The 14617-nt window shown below is 37.6% G+C and overlaps 1 protein-coding gene and 1 long non-coding RNA gene across 2 annotated transcripts in view; one reads left to right on the top strand and one right to left on the bottom strand.

The window, feature by feature from the left end:
- Positions 1-14617, top strand: part of ZFP14 (ZFP14 zinc finger protein) — a 66410-nt gene that overhangs the window by 24761 nt on the left and 27032 nt on the right. The gene's annotated exons all lie outside the window — the stretch shown is intronic.
- On the bottom strand, positions 5016-14381 carry LOC109251527 (uncharacterized). The gene is made up of 3 exons (XR_002073565.2): positions 14222-14381; positions 13879-13934; positions 5016-6183 (listed from the first exon to the last, which is right to left on the bottom strand). It is a non-coding gene; the product is annotated as an uncharacterized LOC109251527 (long non-coding RNA).

Below are 14617 nucleotides of genomic sequence, written 5' to 3'. Positions count from 1 at the left end.
ACTCACTCTCATAAATAAATAACTAAATAAGTAAATGGAGGGAGGGAGGGTGGCAGGAACAGATGAAATAAGATGGGCAACTGCTAAATGTTGAAGCTGGATAATGGGTACATTGAGTCGTTGTGCTATTCTTACTACCTTTGCATATATTTGAAAATATCCATAATAAAGCTTTCCCTAAGTAGAAAATCAAATTTGAAATTTTAGACCACTTAGTGATAAATGATAATGATGCCTACAAATAAGTTTGTGGGAAATCACCAAAAGTCTACTTGTTAAGAAATAACCTTAATGCATTTAGAAAACTTGGACTGAGGGAACCCTCTTGCACTGTTGGTGGGAATGCAAACTGGTGCAGCCACTCTGGAAAACAGTGTGGAGGTTCCTCAAAAAATTAAAAATAGACCTACCCTATGACCCAGGAGTAGCACTGCTAGGAATTTACCCAAGGGATACAGGAGTACTGATGCATAGGGGCACTTGTACCCCAATGTTTATAGAAGCACTCTCAACAATAGCCAAATTATGGAAAGAGCCTAAATGTCCATCAACTAATGAATGGATAAAGAAATTGTGGTTTATATACACAATGGAGTACTACGTGGCAATGAGAAAGAATGAAATATGGCCCTTTGTAGCAACGTGGATGGAACTGGAGAGTGTGATGCTAAGTGAAATAAGCCATACAGAGAAAGACAGATACCATATGGTTTCACTCTTATGTGGATCCTGAGAAACGTAACAGAAACCCATGGGGGAGGGGTAGGGGAAAAAAAAAAAAAAAGAGGTTAGAGTGGGAGAGAGCCAAAGCATAAGAGACTCTTAAAAACTGAGAACAGGGGTGCCTGGGTGGCTCAGTCGGTTAAGCGTCCGACTTCGGCTCAGGTCATGATCTCACGGTCCATGAGTTCGAGCCCCGCGTCGGGCTCTGTGCTGACAGCTCGGAGCCTGGAGCTCGCTTCGGATTCTGTGTGTCTCCCTCTCTCTCTGCCCCTCCCCCGTCCATGCTCTGTCTCTCTCTGTCTCAAAAATAAATAAACATTAAAAAAAATAAAAACTGAGAACAAACTGAGGGTTGATGGGGGGTGGGAGGGAGGAGAGGGGAGGTGATGGGTATTGAAGAGGGCATCTTTTGGGATGAGCACTGGGTATTGTATGGAAACCAATTTGACAATAAATTTCATATATTAAAAAAAAAAAGAAAAAGAAAACTTGGACTGAGGAACTAGTGTTTGTCTTCTTTACCATTCTGTCCCCACACTTATAGTACCTGTTGTATAACAGGCAGTTGATTTTTGTTTACTTATTTTTGAGAGAGGGGGGAGAGGGGCAGTGGGAGAGAGAGAGAATCCCAAGCAGGCTGCACAGTGTCAGTGCAGAGCCCCATGTGGGGCTTGAACTCACAACCCGTGAGATCATGAGATGGATACTTATTAACCAACTGAGCCACCTAGGTGCCCCTAACAGATAGTTGATTTTTAAAATTGGGGGTAAAAACACATTAGCTTGAACCATAAAATAGTTTTTTAATAATTTTTTTTTTAAAACTAAGTACCACAGGGGCGCCTGGGTGGCTCAGTCGGTTAAGTGGCTGACTTCTGCCCAGGTCATGATCTCGCGGTCTGTGAGTTTGAGCCCCACGTCGGGCTCTGTGCTGACAGCTCAGAGCCTGGAGCCTGTTTCAGATTCTGTGTCTCCCTCTCTCTGACCCTCCCCCGTTCATGCTTTGTTTCTGTCTCAAAAATAAATAAACGCTAAAAAAAATAAAAAACAAAAAACAAAAAAACTAAGTACCACAAAGTAATTCATACACTAAAGTAGAAATTAATGAAATAGCTAATAAAATCCTTATCCAAGGATGTTCTCTTTGAAAAGGCCATTAATACAGAATTGGCAGTTATTGAGGGAAAAAAGACTCCGTTTCAACTTTATATATGAGAAAGGTTAAACAGCTATATATATCAAGGAGAATTAAAAATTTTAAAGTTATATGTATTACCATATACATATATTTCAATATCTATAAAAATACAGAGAATGGATTATCTGGAGAAAACTAAATCATCAAAGTTGACTCAAGATACTATAGAAAACCTGAACAGATATATAAGCAAAGAAAAATATTGTAGTTATGATTGTTTTAAAAAACTAGAATCAACAGTTTTGCAGGCAATAAAAAGTTTTAAAGCATAGAGAGCCTCTAACAAAATTTTGCTAGATCATTCTATAAGGCTAACATCCCAATAATAAAATGCGAATAGCCCCTAGAAAGCAAAATCTGGACCAGTATCACTTAAAATACACACAAACATCCCAAATAAAGTTCAGCGAACTTAATGGTCTGTTAAAACAATTATAGGAGCACCTGGGTGGCTTAGTCAGTTAGGCGTCCGACTTCAGCTCAGGTCATGATCTCACAGTTTGTGAGTTCAAGCCCTGCGTCGGGCTTTGCTGACAGCTCAGAGCCTGGAGCCTGCTTCTGATTCTGTGTCTCCCTCTCTCTCTGCCCCTCCCCTGCTCGCACTCTGTCTCTCTCTCTCTCAAAAATAAAAAAATAAACTTTTTTTAATTAAAAAAATTATAAAACATAAAACAATTTACCAGGAATATCCAGGGACCTGACCTGTTGTGATTTAATTAAGTATCCAGATTTTAGGTTTCTAACTTGAGCAATGTAACAATGTTGGAAAAAATGGCATTATTTACCTCAGTATCTTTTAGGTTGTTTCTCATATTCTAATTCATCTTAGCTTCATCAGCTTTAAAAAAGGAGTGAACAACAGATATGAAAAACGGGGATTCAACACAAAAATTATTACCTTCCACAAAACAAAAATGAATATTATTACACTTTATTTTCTACCAAACCTCTGTAATGTCACTATAGTTATACATTAAGACTTGTACTTCCAGGTCCATTTTGTTCAGATTGGGCAGATATCATTGGATAATCACTCACCTAGAATAGACCCACTCATGATTTCAAACAATACACATAATATTTTAACACAAAAAGTATTTTAAGCGCTATATAACAAAATTAGTTTTTGCTAATGGGTCAGTATGTTTTTCCTACCTGGTATCGTTTTCATGCTAACAGAGGTCTTCTGGAGACTGTACATTAACTCAAAATTTCTGAAAGTATGTTCCACAAAACACTAGTACTTTAATGATAATGGGAAAATTATTGTATAGTCAAACAAGGCTGGGAACTCTGTATACTATATTTCTTGAGGGGGAAAAAAAATTCACATTAAGTGCCTAACAAAAGACTATCCAAAAAAGTTTCATTTTATCTGACCAGTGTATCTCAGACTTTACTATACAGAACTCCCATTCCGAATACCTACTGCGGATGTAATTCCACTTTGGCAGATGCTGCTATAACCAGAAGGAGTGGCTCAAGGATGGAAATGTCAGCATTATGACAGGTGTACAGTTATCTGTTTGGCAAGGAAAGCAATTCAAATTATGTTATACAGTCAGCTGCTCGCTCTTTTTTTTTTAATTTAAAATGATACTTTTCAATAGAATAGAAAATCCTTCCCCCTATTCTTTCTATAAATATATGTATAGACTATAATTTCTTGCTGAAAAATCCTACTGACTTACCTGTGTGTTTCTTGCTATCCATAAACAAGAATTTCTCTGAGGTATTTATCAAAAAGTGGGACTGCTCGGTCAAAGGTTATATTCATTTTCAACTTCACTAGATAGTGCCATAGAAGTGGAGAACATGGGAAGGGGCACGTGGGTGTCTCAGTTGGTTGAGTGTCTGGCTTCAGCTCAGGTCATGATCTTGCGGTGCATGAGTTCCAGCCCCATGTCGGGCTCTGTGCTGACAGCTCAGAGCCTGGAGCCTGCTTCAGATTCTGTGTCTCCCTGTCTCTCTGCCCCTCCCCTTCTCATGCTTTCTCTCTCTCTCAAAAACATTAAAAAACATTGTTTTAAAGAAGTGGAGAACATGGGACACCTGAGTGGCTCAGTGGGTTGAGCATCTGACTCGATTTCGGCTCAGGTTATGATTCCAGGGTTGTGGGATTGAGCCCCATGTCAGGCTCCATCTGCTTAAGATTCTCTCCCTCTGCCCCTCTCCCCTGTTCATGCATGCTCTCTCTCTCTCTCTCTTTCTAAAAAAAAGAAGTGAGAACATCATTGTCTTGCCAATTTACAACCCCTTCACCCAATAAAGTATTATTTCCTTGTAATCCTACTTCTGATATGTGCTTTATAGTGAGTTGAGCATCTTTTCACATCTGTTTATTGTTAAACATTATAACTTACCAATTCATGCCATGTTCCTTTGTTAAAAAAATATAAAAGAATTGTGGGATTCTTAAAAATAATATTCTAGATAATAATCCTTTACCTAGTATTATAAATAATGAAACTTAGCCTCCCCAGATTGTGGCTGTATGTGTATTTATGGTGATACTATCATATTAAAATTTAAAAAATTTAAATGTGGATGCAATCATAGCTTTCACTATTACCCAATAATCTTAATTTTTTACAAGACCCTTGGTTTTCTAGGCTATCAGTTATGTCAACTGCAAATAGATATAATTTTGGGTTTTTTCTGAATATTTATAGCGATTATTTTATTAATCTAATAGAAAGAATCTCCAAAATAGGACTTAGGATTAGTGGTGATAGGGATATAGTTGTTTTCACCTATTTAATGGAAATTTCTTAGTATAATGTTTGTTTTAGTTTGGAGGTAAACAGACTTTTTTGTGGCTCAATTGTTTCCTTCAGTTCCTTATTAACTTCCTTATTAGAAATGCCTGCTGAGAGGGGTGCCTTGGTGGCTCAGTCAGTTGAGCGTCCAACTTTGGCTCAGGTCATGATCTCACAGTTTGTGGGTTCGAGCCCCGCATTGGGCTCTGTGCTGACAGCTCAGATCCTGCAGCCTGCCTCGGATTCTATGTCTCCCTCTCTCTCTGCCCCTCCTCCACTCATGCTTTCTCTCTCTCTCTCTCTCACTCTCTCAAAAAATAAAGATTAAAAAAAAAATTTTTTTTTTTTAAATAAGTGGAGAACATGGAACACCCGAGTGGCTCAGTAGATTGAGCGTCTGGTTCTTGATTTCGGCTCAAGTCATGATCTCACGGTTCGTGAGTTCAAGCCCCACAAAGAGCTTTGCGCTGCTTGGAATTCTCTCCCCTCTCTCTCCCCCTCCCCTACTCACTGTCTCTCAAAATAAATTAAAAAAACATTTTTAAAAAGTTTAGAAATGCCTGCTGAATATTATCAGATACTATTTTGACACATTGATATAATATTTTTGTCCTTGAATTTGTTAATGTGAAAGTAGTACTTTGGTCATTAAGGCAGTATGGTTTTGGCACAAGAATGAACAAACAGACCAATGGAACAAAATAAATGGCCTTGAAATACACCTACATATATGTGGTCATCTGATTTACGACAAAGGTTCCTCTGCATTATGGTTGGGACGTAGTGGTCTTTTCAATAAGTAGCACTGGGTCAACTGATAGCTATATTCATAAAAAACGAATCTTGGCCCTTACATCACACTACAAACATAAATTCCAGATACATTAGTGACCTAATTGTAAAAGGTAAAGCAAAAGAAATATAAAATATCTTTCTGGGCTTGAGGTAGCAAAGATTTCTTTCTTTCTTTTTTTTTTTTTTAATTTAAATTCTAGTCAGTTAACATACAGTGCAATATTGGCTTCAGGAGTAGAATTGAGTAGAACTGAGTAATTGGTGAATTACTCAGTTCACCAGGGATCATCACAACTAGTGTCCTCCTTATTACCCATCACCCATCTAGCCCATCCCCTACCCACCTCCCTCCATCAAACCCTCAGTTTGTTCTCTGTCATTAAGAGTCTCCTGTGGTTTGTTCCCCCATATTTCTCTTTTTTCTTCTTTTCCCCTTTCCATACGTTCATCTGTTTTGTTTCTTAAATTCCACATATGAATGAAATCATATGGTATTTGTCTTTTTCTGACTGACTTATTTCTCTTGGCATAATATACTCCAGCTCCATCCACATTGTTGCAATGGCAAGATTTCATTCTTGTTGGTGACTGAGTAATATTCCATCGCATATAAATACCACATCTTCCTCATCCATTCATCAGTCAATGGGCATTTAGGCTCTCTCCATAATTTGGCTATTGTTGATAATGCTGAGATAGCAAAGAGTTCTTAAACAGAATACAAAAAGCATTAACCATATGGGGAAAAATTATAAATTTTACTGTATTAAATTTAAGAATCTATTTCATCAAAAAACAATTAAGAAACTGCAAAAAGTCACAGAGAATATATTATATATATATAATATATAATATAGTATATGTTAATATATCTTAATATGAATATATACATTTATGTAATAAATGTAAAATATTTAATCATATATAGACAAAATGTTAATAAAATATTAAATAAATATATATATAATATATTTGACTGACTCACAATATATGAAGAATCCCTATAGATCAATAAACGACAGAAAATAAAATAGGAAATGGGAAAAAAAAACTCATATAAGCACTTCAAAAAAAGTGTGTATCCAAATGGCCAATAAAGATATCAAAAGTTGCTCAAGTTCATTATTAAGAAAGTGGAAAAATTAAAACCACAATGTGATAAGTATACACCCTCCACAATAGCTAAATGGAAAAAATATGTACAAAGTGCTTGTGCATAATGCCATGGAGTGCTCAAGCCTTTGACAATATGCTAGTGGATACTGAAGACAAGTTCCCCAATCTTCAGGAAAATCTGGGAAGCAGACAACCAGTAAGTACCTAACTAAGAAAACTTCAGATTCTGATAAGGGCCATGAAGAGAAAAGATATTGGGAAGGAGAATTACTAGAGGGAGACAATTCAGTTGGTCATTTCATCTGACGTATATACAGTATCTCTAGTGGTAGCAGTACAGATTTTATGCAAGAATAGCCAGGTTAAGACTGAGAAAGAAAAGCTACCAAGGTGTCCTAGTTCTACCAGATATTTAAAAGTACTAAAAAGTCCCTAAATAATCAAAATGATGTGGTACTCATGCAGGAACAGACCAGTGGAATAGAACAGAAAGTCTATAAGGGACCCAAAAATATAGGAAATTTTAATACATGAAGGGATGAGGAAGTAACACTTCTCTAAGTATACCTTTCTGTATATTTTTCACTTTGGGAACCATGTTAATGTTATATATGTTTACATAAAGAGAAGAAAGACCCTACATTGGAATATAAGCAGAAACAAATATTTCCCCACACTACAGGGGAAAAAGCTAACCCAAGAAACTTTTTTTAAAGCTTTATTTTTTAATGTTTATTTTTGAGAAAGAGAACATGAGCGGGGGGAGGAACAGAAAAGGGGGGAGGACAGAGGATCCAAAGCGGGCTTTGCCCTGACAGCAGTGAGCCTCATGCAGGGCTCAAACTCATGAATTGAGATCATGACGTGAGCCAAAGTCTGACACTCAACCGAGCCACCCAGGTGTCCAAAGCAGCTTTTTTAAAAAGTAAGCTCTTTTTTTTTTTTTTTTTAATTTTTTTTTTTCAACGTTTTTTTATTTTTATTTTTGGGACAGAGAGAGACAGAGCATGAACGGGGGAGGGGCAGAGAGAGAGGGAGACACAGAATCGGAAACAGGCTCCAGGCTCCGAGCCATCAGCCCAGAGCCTGACGCGGGGCTCGAACTCACGGACCGCGAGATAGTGACCTGGCTGAAGTCGGACGCTTAACCGACTGCGCCACCCAGGCGCCCCAAGCTCTTTTTTTTTTAAAAGTAAGCCACAACATGGGGCTTGAACTAATGACCCCAAGATCAAGAGCCACATGCTCTGCCAAATAAGCCAGTCAGGTGCTCCTAACCCAAGCAATTTTTGAACGACAACTTGACCCTATTTGCTCAGCCCAAAACAGAAACAAAACAAAACAAAAATCAACCATAAACAAATAACTAGCTAGTAGGATTGATTTGCACAATGATATAGATTAGCAATTCTGAAACTACTACTTCATATATTCTAGAATCAAGCAAAAAAGTAAATATTTTATGGGATTAAGCTAATATAACGGGAGAAAAGGTTATCACTGCTGGAGAAGGTAATTGCAATATGGAGAGAAGGAGGCTAGATGAACCCTGTGGTGTTGGGTTGAAATTGGAGGTATCACTATAAAGTCATATTTTTGTGCATTTTTAAGTAATCCCTACACCCAAGATGGGACTCCAACTTACCACCCCAAGATCAATGTAGAGTCAGATGCTCTACCAACTGAGCCAGCCAGGTTGCCCCCATGATATTTTTAAATAGATAAATATAGAAATACATATAGAGGTGTGTGTGTGTGTGTGTGTGTGTGTGTGTGTGTGTGTGTGTGTGTTTTCTAGCAGAGAGGACAAAAAAGAAATGACATCCTAGTACCAGTGAGAATATCCAGCACCCAGATCCAAGGAACTTGGAGAAATAGCATATACAAGCACTGAGCAGAGAAAACACAAGATGGTTTTGGAACATTGTGTGGAGGCAGAAAATAGGGAAGTGCTCGAAAAGTGATTGCAATGTCAAAAGATCACAGTGGCAGTCTGAAGGAGTTCACACTGGCCAAATATGGGATAATCTGAGTATAACAATATGTCATAATAGTAACAGATTAAGTAAAACCATTTAATAACCCAGTGGCTAAAATAGGAACCCATGAAACATGCTTTATAGTAGAACACCAAATTACTAATGTGGAAGGAATGGCGGAATTAGATTATCACCAATAATCAACCATCACAATAATAATTGATCTGGTAAGAATCATCAATGGATGCTAAAAGTAGCAGGTGAAAGTCTGATGAAAAACAGATGTTTATAGCATCTTAAAAACATCTCTCCACAGGTGTTCCTGGGTGGCTCAGTCTGTTCAGTATCCAACTGTGACTCAGGTCATGATCTCATGTTTGTGGGTTCAAGCCCCATGTTGGGCTCCGTGCTGATAGCTTGCTCAGAGCCTGGAGCCTGCCTTGCATTCTGTATCTCCTTCTTTCCCTGCCCCTCCCCCGTCTCTGTCTCTCAAAAATAAATAAATGTTAAAAAACTCTCTTTCTTAGAGATTCTAAAAGATTTGTTCATTTTGAGTCAACAACTGGAACCTCAGCAGAAAATCAGTATGTATGAAATAGAACTGAAAATGCAAGTTTTATAACTGAAAAAAACTGAAATGAAAATTTCACTGAATAAGCATAAGAACAGATGGGAGGCATCAGAAGAAACAGTCAGTGATCACCATGATAGGTCAATAATAATCCAATCTGAAATACAAAAAAGTAAAAACATTGAAAAAATACAGAGGTACCTATGGAACAATACTCATAACTAGAGTTCTAGAATGAGAGTACTGACAGAGTATGGTAGAACAAAACTATGACCAAAACCACCAAAATTCAATAAATAGAAAATCTTATAATCAGACAGAGAAAAATAATACATAAAATACTGGGGACCAAAAACATGAATAATGCTGACTTAATTAGAAACAATAGTAGCCAGCAATCCCTATCAAAATAACACCAGCATTCTTCGCTGAGCTAGAAGAAACAATCCTAAAATATGTATGGAACCACAAAAGACCATGAGTAGCCAAAGCAATCCTGAAAAAGAAAACCAAAGCTGGAGGCATCACAATTCTGGACTTCAAGCTGTATTACCAAGCTGTAATCATCAAGACATTATGGTACTGGCACAAGAACAGACATATAGATCAATGAAACAAAATAGAGAACCCAGAAATGGACTCAGAAATGTCAGCTAATCTTTGACAAAGCAGGAAAGAATATCCAATGGAAAAAGACAGTCTCTTTCACAAATGGTGTTTGGAAAACTGGACAGTGAGATGCAGAAGAATGAACCTGGGCCACTTTCTTACACCATACGCAAAAATAAACTCAAAATGGATAAAAGACCTAAACATACGACAGGAAGCCATTAAAATCCTAGAGGAGAGGGGCACGTGCGTGGCTCAGTCAGTTAAGTATCTGACTTTGCCTCAGGTCATGATCTCATATTTCATGGGTTGGAGCTGACAGCTCAGAGCCTGGAGCCTGCTTTGGATTCTGTGTCTCCCTCTCTCTCTGCCCCTCCCCTGCTTGCGCTTTGTCTCTCTCTCTCTCTCTCTCTCTCTCTCTCTCAAAAATAAATAAACATTAAAAAAAATTTTTTTAAATCCTAGAGGAGAAAATAGGCAACAACCTCCTTGGTCTTGGCTGCAGCAACTTCTTACTTGACTTGTCTCCAGAGGCAAGGGAAACAGAAGCAAAAATGAACTACTGAGACTTCATCAAAATAAAAATCTTCTGCACAGTGAAGGAAACAATCAGCAAAACTAAAAGGCAAACAACAGAATGGGAGAAGATATTTGCAAAGGACATATCAGATACAGGGTTAGTATCCAAAATCTATAAAGAACGTATCAAACTCAACACCCAAAAAACAAATAATCCAGTGAAGAGATGGGCAAAAGACATGAATAGACACTTTTCCAAAGAAGACATCCAGATGGCTAACAGACACAAGAAAAAATGCTCAACATCACTCATCATCAGAGAAATACTAATGAAAACCACAATGAGATACCACTCCACAGATGTCAGAATGGCTAACATTAACAACTCAGGCAACAACAGATGTTGGCAAGGATGTGGAGAAAAAAGGAATCCTTTTGCATTGCTGGTAGGAATGCAAACTGGTGCATCCACTTTGGAAAAAAGTATGCAGGTTCCTTAAAAAATTAAAAATAGAACTACCCTATGACCCAGCAATTGCACTACTAAGTATTTTAGGTATTTATCCAAAGGATACACAAATGCTGATTTGAAGGGGCACATGGCACCCCAATGTTTATAGAAGCACTATTGACAATAGCCAAAGTATGGAAAGAGCCCAAATATCCATTGACTGATGAATGGATAAAGAAGATGTGGTGTGTGCGCGTGTGTGCGTGTGTGTGTGTGTATGTGTAATGGAATATTACTCTGCTATCAAAAAGAATGAAATCTTGCCATTTGCAACAATGTGGCTGGAACTAGAGTGTATTATGTTGAGCAAAATAAGTCAGTCAGAGAAAGACAAATACCATATGATTTCACTCATATGTGGAATTTAAGACAAAACAAATGAAGATAAGGGAAAGGAAACAAAAATAATATAAAAACAGAGGGGGAGACAAACCATAAGATACTCTTAAATACAGAGAACAAACAGGGTTGCTGACAGGATGTTGGGTTGGGTAAAGGCTAAAGAGGTGAGGAACATTAAGGAGGACACTTGTTGGGATGTACACTGGGAGTTATATGTAAGTCATGAATCATTACACTCTATTCCTGAAATTAAAAAATAAAATAAAATTCTGATAATGTAAAAAAAAGAAGAAACAATAGTAGCCAAAAGACAATAGAATAACATCTGGAAAAACTAAAGAAAAATAGGTCAACTCAGAATTCTATTTCCAGAGAAAATATGCTTTTATAATGAAGATGAAATAAAGACATTTTCAGATAAATGAATATTTAGATTTTAACTAGCAGAACTGCAGTTCTGGTAAAGGAAACTCTTCAGGTTAAAGAGAACTGACTTCAGATGAAAATACAGTCTCAACAGGAAGGAAGAACATCAGATATAGTCAATATGTGGATAAATATAACATATGCTTCCTTCTTTATAAGTTATTAAAATATATAACTGTTTAAACCAAAATAATGCAATGTATGTAGCTGAAATATGTATGCCAACAGTAGGACAAAGAATAAGAAGTATAAATGAAATGATATTGTTTACAAGGTTCTCATATTTTACATGGAGTGGTACAATATTAATTCTAGGTAAACTATGTTTAAATAAGAATGCATATTTTAATCCCTAGAGCAACCTCTAACAAGATGCATAAAGGTATAGCTGAGTGCCAACAGAAGAATTCAAATCTATCAGAAAAAATGATCAATTCTCCAAAAAAGACAGGAAAGTAGTTAATAAAAAATGTGGTAAATAGGTATCAACCAAATAGCAAACATAAATCCAACCAAGTTAATAATAACATAAATATAAATGGACTAAGTATTTCAATGAAAATCCAAGAGACTGTCATACTGGGTAACAAATGTAAAACCCAAATTACATGATATTTATCAGAAATGTATATTAAATATAAAATCACAGGTAGGTTCAAGAAAAAAAATGGAAAAAGATATATTAGCCAAACAGTAAGCATAAGAAAACTATAGTGACTGTACTGATACTAGACAAAATAGACGTTAAGACAACAGATACAGAGAGACACCTGGGTGGCTCAGTCAGTACAATGTCTGACTGAGGCTCAGGTCATGATCTCACAGTTTCTGGGTTTAAGACCTGCGCCGGGCTCTGTGCTGACAGCTCAGGGCCTGGAGCCTGCTTCAGATTCTGTGTCTCCCTCTCTCTGATCCTCCCGCCGCTCATGCTATGTCTCTGTCTCTCAAAAAGGAATAAACATTTAAAAAAATTTTTTTAAAGACAAGAGACATAGAGAAATATTTCATAATAGAAGGGTCAATTCATTGGGAACACACACAATCATAAATGTGTATACACTGTGTAACAGGCTTAAAAATACATGATAAAAACTGAATGAACTAAAGGGAGAAATAGAATTTGTATTTTCGTGTATCTTCTACTTCACATATATTTTCCTATTTGCAAAGTGGGACTTAATAAGATTGGCCTTGACATTGTCAAATAATTTGTAAAGTCTTATATTCTTTTTTTTTTTTTAACATTTATTTATTTTTGAGACAGAGATAGAGCACAAGCGGGAGAGACAGAGAAGAGAGGGAGACACAGAATCAGAAGCAGGCTCCAGGCTCTGAGCTATCAGCACAAAGCCCAATGAGGAGCTTGAACCCACGGACCATGAGATCATGACCTGAGCTGAAGTTGGACACTTAACCAACTGAGCCACCCAGGCGCCCCAAGTGTTATATTCTTGAGAGAACTACTGTATCAAAAATTTGAAATGGGAGGATGCTACAATGATGGATAAATCCTGGTGGGCTTATTCCATTTATTTCCTGAACCAAACCCAGGACGTAACAAATTCAATTATTAGTCACCTGAGAAACACTTCTGAAGATACTTTTCCTAATGTTCACTTTTCAATCTTCTTCATCAGGAAGACTATATATATGCGTGTGTGTGTGTATATATATATATATATACACACACACACGCATATATATGCATATATGTGCACATATATACATATATGTATATATGCACATATATGCATATATATGTATATATATGCATAGATACACATATATGTATATATGCATATATATGTATATATATGCATATATATGTGTATCTATGCATATATGCATATATATGCATATATATGTTCATATATATGTGTATCTATGCATATATGCATATATATACACACACATAGCTCAAAAATACTTGAAGCAAAACTTGATAGAACTAAAGGGAAAACAGTAATAGACACACCTTATAGTCCCCCCACCCTTATCCTCAGAGGACACATTTCAAGACCCTCAGGTGATGACCAAAAGGGTGGATAGTAAGCCCCATATAGACTGCTTTTTTTCTATACATACATACCTATAATAAAGCTTAATTTATAATTTAGGCACAGTAAGAGATTAACAACAATAATGAAATAGAACAATTATAACAATATGGTGTAATAAAAGTTACGTGAATGTGTCATTTTCTCTTAAACTATCTTATTGTACTGTACTCACCCATCTTCTTATGATCTGATTTGATAAAATGCCTAGTAATGAAATGAAGTGAGGTGAATGATTTACACATTCTGACACAGCATTAGACTACTACTGACCTCACCAAAGAAGGATTGTCTGCTTCGGGAAGGCAACTGATGGCTGGCAACTGAAGCTGGAGAAAAAGAAACAGCCGATAAGGTGGGGAACAATTTTATCAACCATCTTAACCTAACAATTTATAGAACAACATCTTCACAACTGCAGGAAGGCGAAAAACCGAGAGGAGGAAGGAATGGAAGGCGGGAGAGCGAGCTAGCACAGGGGACCATTCCGTGTCGTCCTGCTCCCGATTCTGTTATATCCTGGTTCTGTTTTAGTTCTGGGATATTTTTATTGAGTACTTGATGCATATATATTTGAGCATATATACTAAGCATCTGCTGCGCCCCTAGTACATACATTATGTGCTTGTTGGTGCCAAGTGCATTCTAAGCCATACTAGGGCTTCCTCAGCTACAAACACAAAACGGGCTCGCAGAACTTGCTTCGTCCATTCCTGGGCAGCCTTGAAGCCCCTCCCCTAGTAGCCCACCGTCAAACCCTAAATGCTGCCCCGCGATCTAGCTCTCTCCCGCAGGCATTCGCGCTTGCGCACTCTGAGCAACAAGTTGGGGCGGGGGCGGGCCCTCCCTACCGAAGACTACATTTCCCACAGGCCTCTGCTCGTAGTTTCCTTCCGGCTTTCTTGCTGGTGTCGGCTCCGAGAGGTGAGTTGGTCGCGTGCATTGAGGAAATGGGCGCGGGGGCGGCGCGGGGGTGGCGCGGGCTTCTGTGTGAACTGGGTTGCAGTGACTG

Source organism: Panthera pardus, unplaced genomic scaffold (genome assembly GCF_024362965.1).
Source record: "Panthera pardus isolate Hobbes unplaced genomic scaffold, ASM2436296v1 HiC_scaffold_18, whole genome shotgun sequence".
NCBI lineage: Eukaryota > Metazoa > Chordata > Mammalia > Carnivora > Felidae > Panthera > Panthera pardus.
The sequence above is the reverse complement of the archived record's forward strand: the minus strand, read 5'-3'. Positions and strand labels throughout refer to the sequence as shown.